Source organism: Panicum virgatum, chromosome 2K (genome assembly GCF_016808335.1).
Source record: "Panicum virgatum strain AP13 chromosome 2K, P.virgatum_v5, whole genome shotgun sequence".
NCBI classification, from domain to species: domain Eukaryota; kingdom Viridiplantae; phylum Streptophyta; class Magnoliopsida; order Poales; family Poaceae; genus Panicum; species Panicum virgatum.
Genome location: NC_053137.1, coordinates 9,760,079 through 9,770,388, shown reverse-complemented (window position 1 = coordinate 9,770,388; position 10,310 = coordinate 9,760,079).

Here is a 10,310-nt window from a genome sequence, read left to right as displayed (position 1 = left end):
ATTAAATGAAATGCCATTCTAATTTATTTTATCAAATTTTTGGGCCGACATAATGACCCAAAATTTTAATAACTTGTATCCCTGTTGTCCCTGCAACCACTGCGGACTTGTTTGTTTTTTCCTCCAAATCATCTTTTTGAGCTGCTTCTGGGCAGGAATATAGGAAATTTTAATGTTAGAAGAAAGAAATTGGGAAAAGTGAGTTAGAAAAAATGGTTCAAGACCAAATCCAGCAAGGTTGGCACACCTTCATCTCTGTCGGTCAATAAATCTGCCAGCTGATTCTGATAAGAAACAGACTGTGGAAGAAACAAATGCAATTTAATTCAGAATGAAAGGGGGAAGGAGAGAAACAAGGAATAATAGCAACACCTTCCTCATGGGTGACTACTGGTGTAGATGTGAAGGGTGGGATGATTGGGATGGATGTGAACCAAACGCATTACTGCAGTCTTGGCTTGCTCCAATTCCTCCCTGTTAGAGCCATCATACGGGAAATGGACCCAGATATCCTACAGCGATAGAAGGTTCACCAGGCCCAAATCAAAACCACCATCGCTGCTAGCGTTTTCCCATACAGACAACCCAAGCAACATAAGGTGTCTGAGCCTCGGCATAGCTTCTATTCGAAACAACACAGGCCCTCTAAATCCATCCAAGTTACAGTTTAACAGGGACGGGAACAACCAGCCCCCGCAGCTATGGGTGGGCACAATACCTGAAACTCGAACTCCGAACCCGAAAAACTCTGAGCCCGAATCCGAAAAATCCGAGCCCAAAAAACCCAATCACTACTTCGAGTAGCTAGTCTGTACCTAAAATAATTGCGGGTAGTTCAGGTTTTAACGGTCGGTACCCGAATTAATCGATGGACCCGAAAGATGCCTAGCATACTCATGGCCCAACTAGCCCAATGCTACTATGCTTTACACGGCCCACCAACGGTAGAACACCAAGCCAAGCACCGTCCGTCAGCCACTTATCCCCTCACTCCACGTTGGGTCAAAACTCAAAAGGCAAAAAGAATTTCATCTCCCTCTCTTTCTCTCTCAACACATCTCTGATTTCCTCCGGATCAGAGCCTCAGAGGCCATCGCCTGAGTGCCATGGGGAGGATCCGTGGATCCACGTGCTCAATGTTTGGGGGCCGCGCTGGAAGTTTTGCGGGAGCGCGAGCGGGACGGCGACGGCCGGCGGCGGCCAACCCTCTGGGAACCTCAACAACTGGCCCCTCCCGCATGCGTTCTACCCCTGCGGATGCCTCAATGGCTGTACGCACGCGCAGGTCCACGCGGTGCTGGTCTTCCAGTTTGTACTCATCCATCTGTAGCAAGCATTCGATCCAAAGTCAAGATCCATCGTATTTCTCGGGCATTTCGGGAATACCCGAACCCGAATCCGAAATATTGGGTATCCGAATTGTGGGGGCATCAATTTTTCAAAGTAAATTTCGGGTTTGAGTTTTAGAAACCTAAATTTTAAAAAACTGAAATACTCAACCAGAAAATTTTGGGTTACCCGAATGCCCACCCATACCAACAGCGAATCTCCAGTTGATTAAGTGGTCCACCTTCAGTTCTAGATAGGGGAGAGCTGGCAACCTACCGAGGATTTCGAGGTCGTCCTGCTTTAGCACCCTAACGGCGATGCGTAGCCTTTCTACCACCGATTGATTCATCCAAGCTGGCAATGTTGAGAACCAGCAGCCCCGTCGTGTATCCAAACTACGGAGATTTGGTGGGGTAACCATGCCATCCAATCCACCGATGTTGCATTGAACATGGTTGCCCCAGATAGTTAGATCCTGAATCTTTTGCAGCTTCCCTCTCCAACAGCTCGCCGTTCAGCTGATCCTGCTTCAAGTTAACACGCAGCACCCTCAATAATTCAGTAAGCCGGCAAACTCTTCTGTAATGTTTGTGTTGGATTCATCAATGCTTCAAGGCATGTTAGGTTTCCAATTCCGTTTGGCACTCTTTGTAGTGGGATCAATGCATAGGCAAATCATTTTTCTCAGCTGAACAATAGTCGGTGGCAAGCAAAAAACCTTACAACAGTTCAATAAGTCCAATGTTCGTAGAAATTGCAAGTTTCTAATTTGAACTTTTTTTACCATGCTTGGGGAAGTGTTGGGAGGCATTTCATATGTCTATAATTTGTGGGTCCAATTGAGGGTAGGCGTTGGGAGGCATCAACGAAGAGGCGTCGGGAGGCGTTAGACGTGTCTATAGTCGGTGGGCTCATATGTGCCGTAACGCCTCCCAATGCGCCTCCAAAGTTAAGAGGATTAGAAATTAATGGCAATTCCATTTCCGTAGTTATTTTTTCAATCAAGGGTATCTTAGTAAATTCACAATTATATAAATAATGTTGTGAATAGTATAGTTAGGTGTCACACCCCAAAATTTCAATTTTGCGTTGTGAATATCTTTTCAAATAAAATTCTTTTTTCTAAATATTCCAAGAATTTTTTAGAATTTTTTGTCATTTATTCTCATTTCTATAGAGCGAAATTCATTTAATGGAAAGCTCTAGAATCCTTTTCACGAGATTCAAGTAATTCATTTGGAGTCCTCGTGTCCCAAATCTATCTCCGAGATTTTTTACTTCTCTCAAGAGTTTTGGATGCTTGAGGTTAGACTTCTGTGGGTTTTGTTTTTTTTTCTTCTTTCATCTAAATATCCTTTCCCGATGAATAGAAATAACGACCCTACACTCCTTGATGGATCGACTTGGATCAGTTAACTCAGCTGGCCCGTTTCTTTTCTTCCTTTGCTTGTGGGCCCCTTCATCTATAACAGGCCGAGCATGAGTTCGCAGGGACAATGAAACCCGTTCTATGCCTGCTCGTTGCCTCGCCTCTCTGCATGCACGTGGATCCGAGGTCCAAGTCCACCCGACCTCCTGTCAGGAATTTTATATATCTTCCGGAAGTTTTTTTTTTCCTATCTTTCAGTGTTTGAGATTCGTGCAAATCATCTCATTCATTGAATCTTCTTAACTCTATAATCTTCTTCCTCCTCATACCCCCTTCCTCCCGCACGTCTGCCTGCCCAGGGGCGAAGCTAGAGCTAAATCGAGGGGGGTGCCCTATCCATGATTGTGCTACTAGCTCTATGATTTATGAAGTGAAAATTTGATAATTAACACTGAGTTTTTGTTTTGGCGTGGGTGCCCAGGCACACCCCACACACAACCTAGCTCCGCCCCTGTGCCTGCCCGCCGCCGCGTGCTACTTGCCGCCGCCGCGCTGCATGCTGCTGCTCGCCGCCCGCCGCTGCTTGCTATTTGCGTGCGGCAAGCTGCTGCTTGCTTGTGCGTGCTGCTGCTTGCCACCGCCGCTTGCTATTGCATGCGGCATGCTGCTGCTTGCTGGTGCGCATTTAGTACCGGGTGGTGTTACAGCCCGGTACTAAATGGTTGGGAGGCCCCGGAAGCCATTTAATACCGGGTCATAATACCAACCGGTACTAAATGATAGCATTTAGTACCGGGTGGTGTTATGGCCCGGTACTAAATGGCTCCGGAAGGCACTGTGTTATAGAACCGGTACTAAATTGGCATTAGTACCGGATTTAAAGCAACCGGTACTAATTGGAGGTGGACGAATGACTCTTTTTTCTAGCAGTGAAAGTGTGGCATTCTGTCTTCCATCAGCCCAACGGAATAGCTAGTGTTCCATCAGAAAATAACAAGAAATATTAATAGCTAGTTTACTTGTCTACATGCAACACGCATGCTATCAATGTGGCTACCTGCTGGGTAAATCAATGAAAGACTAGAGCCTTATGAGTTATGCCTATAAATCTGCACTGGTCGTGGAGGACAAAGTTCACCTGCTTTCTGGTTCAACAGAGGAAACATGTTTTTTTTAAAAAAATTCATAGCTGCTTTAGTACTCATTGGCTAGGCTGAAAACATGAAAGGTTACTGAATATGTTCAATAGCATGGCGACTACAAAAATCGAATGGCAACCCCATGAAGAGGTTTCTAATGGGGATGGGAATTTGATACATCAGGAGTGATAGGTCAAGTGGCCTCGACGGACCTTGTAAGGACGAACCTCTTTATCAAATATTAGAGCTTCTTTCATCATAAACATTGTTTTTTTTAGAAGAACAGGCCCACGGCCCGCCTCATTTCATAGAAACAGAGCAGAAAGTAACATGTTCGGTCCAGGTTTAGGTAGCTGAGAAGGCTACTGCTTGCCGACAGCAAGAGCAGTCCAGAAACGAAGACAACAAAAGCCATTACAGTTCAAAAAGAAACAGGGGTAGAACAACATAAACTGCAGGTTTAGGTAGAACATCATAAACATTGTGCATCTTCCGTTTCCTCTTTATCAAATAAACAGCAAACTATAGGAGGTATATATGGACTCTGCCGACAGTTGTGTTCGTTGATTGCATGATCTATTCTGTAATTGCAACGGAGCGGGTAGGAATCCATCTTGTCATATCCAAAAAATATAGTATTTGTTTCGCATTTTCCCCATCATTCCCCAGCAGTGCTCGTCTTGTTCGCAAAAATAAAGAAAAACAATAGGATAAATTGTACAATAATGTATGTCAACTCTTAATAGCTACTTTAAGAGGGAATTGTGGGACCGAAGCCGGCGACCAGAGGGGGGTGAATGGGAGCCGATCAAAATTTCTTCTGAAATTCAAATCATCGGCCTATGTCCCAAAATCACCAAAGCCATCAAGCGTTCTGACCAAAGTTTGGAGTAGCTATTGAAAAGCTAAACCAACACAAAAAGTCACGAACGTGCGAGCGAATCCACGAAGCAAATCGGAAGCGAATCGGAAAAACTGCAGAACTGATCTGCCTGGACCGGTCTTACCGGCGACCGGTCTGACCGGTCTTGCCTACCGGTCTGACCGGTGGCACCCAGAAAACCCCCGAAAACTTGGATTCAAACGATGAATCTCAACCAAACGACCACAAAAATCGATGAAACTTGGGGGATAGCTTCGCCCTACCCCGTGAACATATCCCCAAAAGATCTCGTCCTAAAGATCAACGAATCTAGAGAATTATGGAGGAGATCAAAAGGAATTGGGGTTTTCTCAAAGACTCAAGAAATCGAATTCTAACGAGCGAGTGATTCCAGAGGGTTTAGGACAGGGCTAGAAACACGGGAATCACCGCAAAGAACTCGTAGCCTCCTCGTAATCAAGTGCACCAAAAACGAAGTCGAAAATCTATTGCACAAGGCACAAAAACCAGGAGACTGAATCGATTCAAAAGCCCAGAGGGCACGAGGAGGATAGGGCCTCATTTCCCAATCAAATCCCACACAAGGTCTCAACAATCCATGGACAAAATCTAATCAAAAGAGAGAAACAGAGGGAGAGAGACACAGGGGCGGCGGCCTGGAGAAGAGATGAGTCCACGAACAGATTACAAAAGCCGCAATTCACCTAACACAAGTGAAGGGGTATTTATACAGGCGGGACCGGTCAAACCGGTACGCTGGACCGATCAGACCAGTTGGTTGGACCGGTCAGACCGATGCCAGGTACCGGTCAGACCGGTTGGCCTGCAGCACCCCCTGTACACAATCTCATCCGACGGCCGAGGTTCTTTCTTCGAAACGAAGTCTTCTCCGCGATGCCGCCGTCTTGATGAAGATCCAGTCCGCGGTTTTGGAGGGTCCGCAAACCCGGGTAGGTGGTCGGTTTTGAGAAAACCGCCAAAACCTCACGCGCGGGAAGATTCCTGCCTCCACGCCGTGGCCCTAGATGCCGTTCCCGCCTCGGCCTTCTGACGGCCCTAGACGCCGCCCGACGCCCGTCGCCTCCGTCAGTCCCGAGACCGACGCCCGTGCCTCCACGACTTGGCGTCTTCGACCGTTGTCCGCCTCCTTGGTTTTGTGGCGCAAACCAAGAAACCCGCATTCCGTCGCCACTTGCGCCCTCAATCCAGGAGTGGACGCCACAGCTGCCGCCCGGTCCGAGCTCCGGTCCCGGCTGCCCTTCACCGCCGTCCACCGCATGGTCCATCAGCCACAGCACCTCCACGGCAGCTCCCCGTCGACACTCGACGCCCGTGTACCTGCAATCCAAAGACCAAGCGCACGATCACACCGCACGGTTGACAATTCACTCATCACAAGCAGGATAGAGTACTCTCGTTCCTCAATCCCCCCCTTGATGAGTGCATTGTCAACACACCACCTAAAAGCAGAGAAGTGATAAAAAGAGAAACAAGAAAGTGAAGAACTCAAGCAAGTGACACAAAGCCCAGAAAAGCAGAAACAGTCACTTACTCTTGCAGAAATCGATCCCCTAAGACAAGGGCAACAGCTCGACGCAATCGATCAAAAGCCAAAACATGACTCCTCAAAGACAGAGGTAACGCTCGACGCAGTCATGCAAGAAGCAGAGGAAAAACGAGAAAACCAGGAGCCAAAACCAAAGCAGAAACTCCCCAAGAAAAGTTTTTCCCTCTCACAAGTGCAACTCTGCAACTCTCCCAAAATGATGCACTCTCAAAGCCCTATGCACAACAAGTCTCCTCCTTGTTCGATCACTTCTCTCAAAATTCTCCCCCTTATTGGCACATGCACACATCAAGTCTAAAAAGACCTAAAGCTCCCCCTGAAGCTGAAACTCCCCCTGAACAGATGCTATGCAATGAATGCAATGCAGGAGGTGTAAGTGAAAGCATTCAGGGATACAATGATATGAGCAACATCTAGTCTCAAGCACGTGGGCATCCATAAACAAGACCTGCATCTAGCTCAACAGGGTATATCAAATCAGTCTAGAACTAGGCAAGTTCAGTTTAGGAGAAATAAAAGCATCACTCATGATCTAGCACTAACAAGTAGGGAATGGAAAGCAGTGCTAATTAAACTCATACAGGTGAGCCAAAGCAGCCAAAACAAGTTGCCAACATTCATTTTTCAATCAAATTTATCTCAAGCAAATCTTAATGCCAGGGTTTGAAAGCTTGTCATGCTTCACTTAGCAACGAGACCAAGCCTATGCCAAAAGACAATCAGAAGCTTAAAGTACTCCTTTCAGTCATGCACAGCCTTGCCCGGGTTCTCACAAGTGCAAAGTGAGCCGTCCCGAAAGCTCGATCAGTGCGACAAGCAATCCCACCTGGATCTTTTCAATCCATTTTCAGAACAGTTCAAGCAATTTTATCAAATTTAGATCATTTCAAATATGAATTGCTGAACGAAAGGCTACACTAGCATGAATAAGATAGCAAAGCACATCAACACGCGCTAACATGCTAGTAGCCAAGACAGGGTGATCATGTTTTCAGATTTTCAAATCAAAATATCTTAACTCAGATGATGTCATATACACAGTGGAGCAAGCTATACATGATCAAGTTCATCAACTCACACTAGCATGCACTAGAAGATCATAGCAATGTATACAAGAATGCTAGTGCAAGTGAGTCAATGCAAAATGCAGATATGTACAATGCATATGAACAATGCAACTACCAAACCTAGAAAACAAAGAGAAGCAAAACAAAAACCTACCAAGCTAACCAAAAACAAAAGTCAGCGATCAAAAGGGGTAACAAACCCCAAGCTCCCCTCGCAAGCGAGCAAAGGTGTCCTGCTCTAGTGGTTTGGTGAGGATATCTGCAGTTTGCCTATCTGAAGGGACATGGATCAGGTCTATGTGTCCTCTCTCATGGTTGTCTCGCAGGAAATGGAATTGGATGTCTATGTGCTTGGTTCTGGAGTGTAGGACAGGGTTCTTTGCAATGCTAATGGCTGACATGTTGTCTACAAAGATGGGAACCCTACCGAAACTCAAGCCATAATCCTGCAAGGTTTGTTTCATCCAAAGTATCTGGGAGCAGCAACTAGCAGCGGCAACATACTCAGCTTCTGTGGAAGAAAGCGCTACGTTAGCCTGCTTGCGAGAGGACCAAGACACCAAAGATGTACCGAGAAATTGACAAGTGCCGGATGTCGACTTGCGATCCAACCGACACCCACCGAAATCGGCATCAGAAAAGCCCACCAAAACCAGAGAAGAGTCCGCAGAGTACCAAAGACCAAATTCAGGGGTGAATTTCAAATACCTAAAGATGCGTTTCACCACCTGCCTGTGGGAGGTGCGCGGCGAAGCCTGATACCGCGCGCAGAGGCAGACGCCGAACTGGATGTCTGGTCGCGTCGCCGTCAGGTACAGGAGAGAGCCGATCATGCTCCTGTACTCCTTCTGGTCCACCGCCTCGCCGTCCAAGTCCTCATCAAGCGCCGTCAATGTGCTGATCGGAGTCGGCTGAGGAGACAAGTCACTCATGTCGAACTTCCGCAGTAAGTCTCTAGTGTACTTGGCTTGATGGACAAAAGTGCCCTGAGGAGTTTGCTTGATCTGCAGCCCGAGGAAGAACTGCAACTCACCCATCATGCTCATCTCAAACTCCCTGGACATCTGCTCAGAAAACTTGGAGACAAGAGCGTGAGAAGAGCCACCAAAGATAATATCATCCACGTATATCTGAACTAAAAGAAAATCAGTGCCAGATCGCATGAGGAACAAAGTTTTATCCACACATCCCATTTTAAAACCCTAAGCCAGCAAAAAGGTTTTCAATCTATCATACCAAGCTCTAGGTGCCTGTTTCAAACCGTAAAGAGCTTTCTGAAGTTTATAAACACGGTTTGGAAATTTGGGATTTTCGAAACTAGGGGGTTGCTTTACATAAACCTCTTCTTCGATAAAACCATTCAAGAAGGCAGATTTAACATCCATTTGGAAAACCTTAAAACCCTTGGAAGCAGCAAATGCAAGAAAGATTCGAATAACTTCCAAACGAGCAACAGGGGCAAAAGTCTCCTCAAAATCAATACCCTCTTTTTGGCAAAACCCCTGGGCAACAAGACGAGCCTTGTTCCGAACAACCAAACCATCCTCACCCTGCTTGTTTTTGAAAACCCACTTCGTTCCGATGGGTTACAAGCAGGTGGAGGCTTGACTAAAACCCAAACTTGGTTTCTCTCAAAATTTTCAAGTTCCTCATGCATGGCATTGACCTAATTAGAATCAGAAAGAGCGTGTTCAATATCTTTGGGCTCAAAGGAGGCAACAAACGCTGAATGAGCAAAGCCAGCGATACTTGTTACCTTGGACCTGGTGACTCGCTCGTTGAGATCACCTAGCATCTGTTGAATTGGATGGCGACGCTGAATGTGTCGCGGTGCTTCCTGTGTCGAAGTCGCCTCCTCCTCAACCAAAGCTGGTGTCTCCTCAGGTGCAGCTGGTGAAGCCTGAGCCACCTCCTCGAACTGCCCCCGTGAAGTAGACGTAGTCGGATCGGGGCCGTCGTCATCGTTCGAGCTCGTAGCAAAGATAGCTGGGTCCACAACACGCGTGGTAGCCTCAGCCTCGCCATCTGCAGCTTCTTCCTCCTCATCTTCAAAGATGGAGGTGCCGAGCTCATCATCTCCTGGAACTTCAAAGACAGAAGAATTGCACGGTGCAGTCTCGTCGAAAGTGACTTCACAAGTCTCTCTGACGATGTTAGTATCAATAATCAGCACACGGTACGCTCTAGAGTGAGAAGCATAACCGAGAAAAATACCGTCAGACGAGCGAGACTCAAACTTATCAAGATTTCCATCTTTCAGCACAAAGCACCGGCAACCGAAAACTCTGAGATGGTCAACACGGGGCTGGCGTCCAAACCGTAACTCATAAGAAGTCTTGTGCATGAAAGCACGCAAGAAAATGCGCTTGGACACGTAACAAGTGGTGTTAACCGCTTCAGCCCCGTATTTGCGAGGAGTCCTATGCTCATCGAGCATCGTCCTCGCCATCTCAACCAGCGTCCGATTCTTCCGCTCTACAACTCCATTCTGCTGTGGAGTGTAGGGAGAAGAATACTGGTGTTCGAGCCCTTGATCACTGCAAAAGGCATCAAAACGAGCGTTTTTGAATTCTGTGCCATTATCACTGCGAATCGCTCGCATGGCCTGGGGTAGCTCGTTTTTCAACCTCAAGATTAAGTCTCGAACAAACTCGAAAGCCTCATCCTTGGTTCTCATGAAAAAGACCCAAGAATAGCGAGAAAAGTCGTCCACAATCACAAGAACATACCACTTCCCACCAACAGACATCACCCGAGAAGGACATACTGTGTCCATGTGTAACAATTCTCCAGGGTGAGCGGTCATCACCTGATTGACAGGCGGATGAGAAGCGGCAATCATTTTCCCGTGACGACACGGATGGCACACAAGGTCCTTTTCAAACTTCAATTTGGGCAATCCTCGGATCAGGCCAAGTGAGCTCAGTCTCGACAACGAATCAAAGCTCAAATGTCC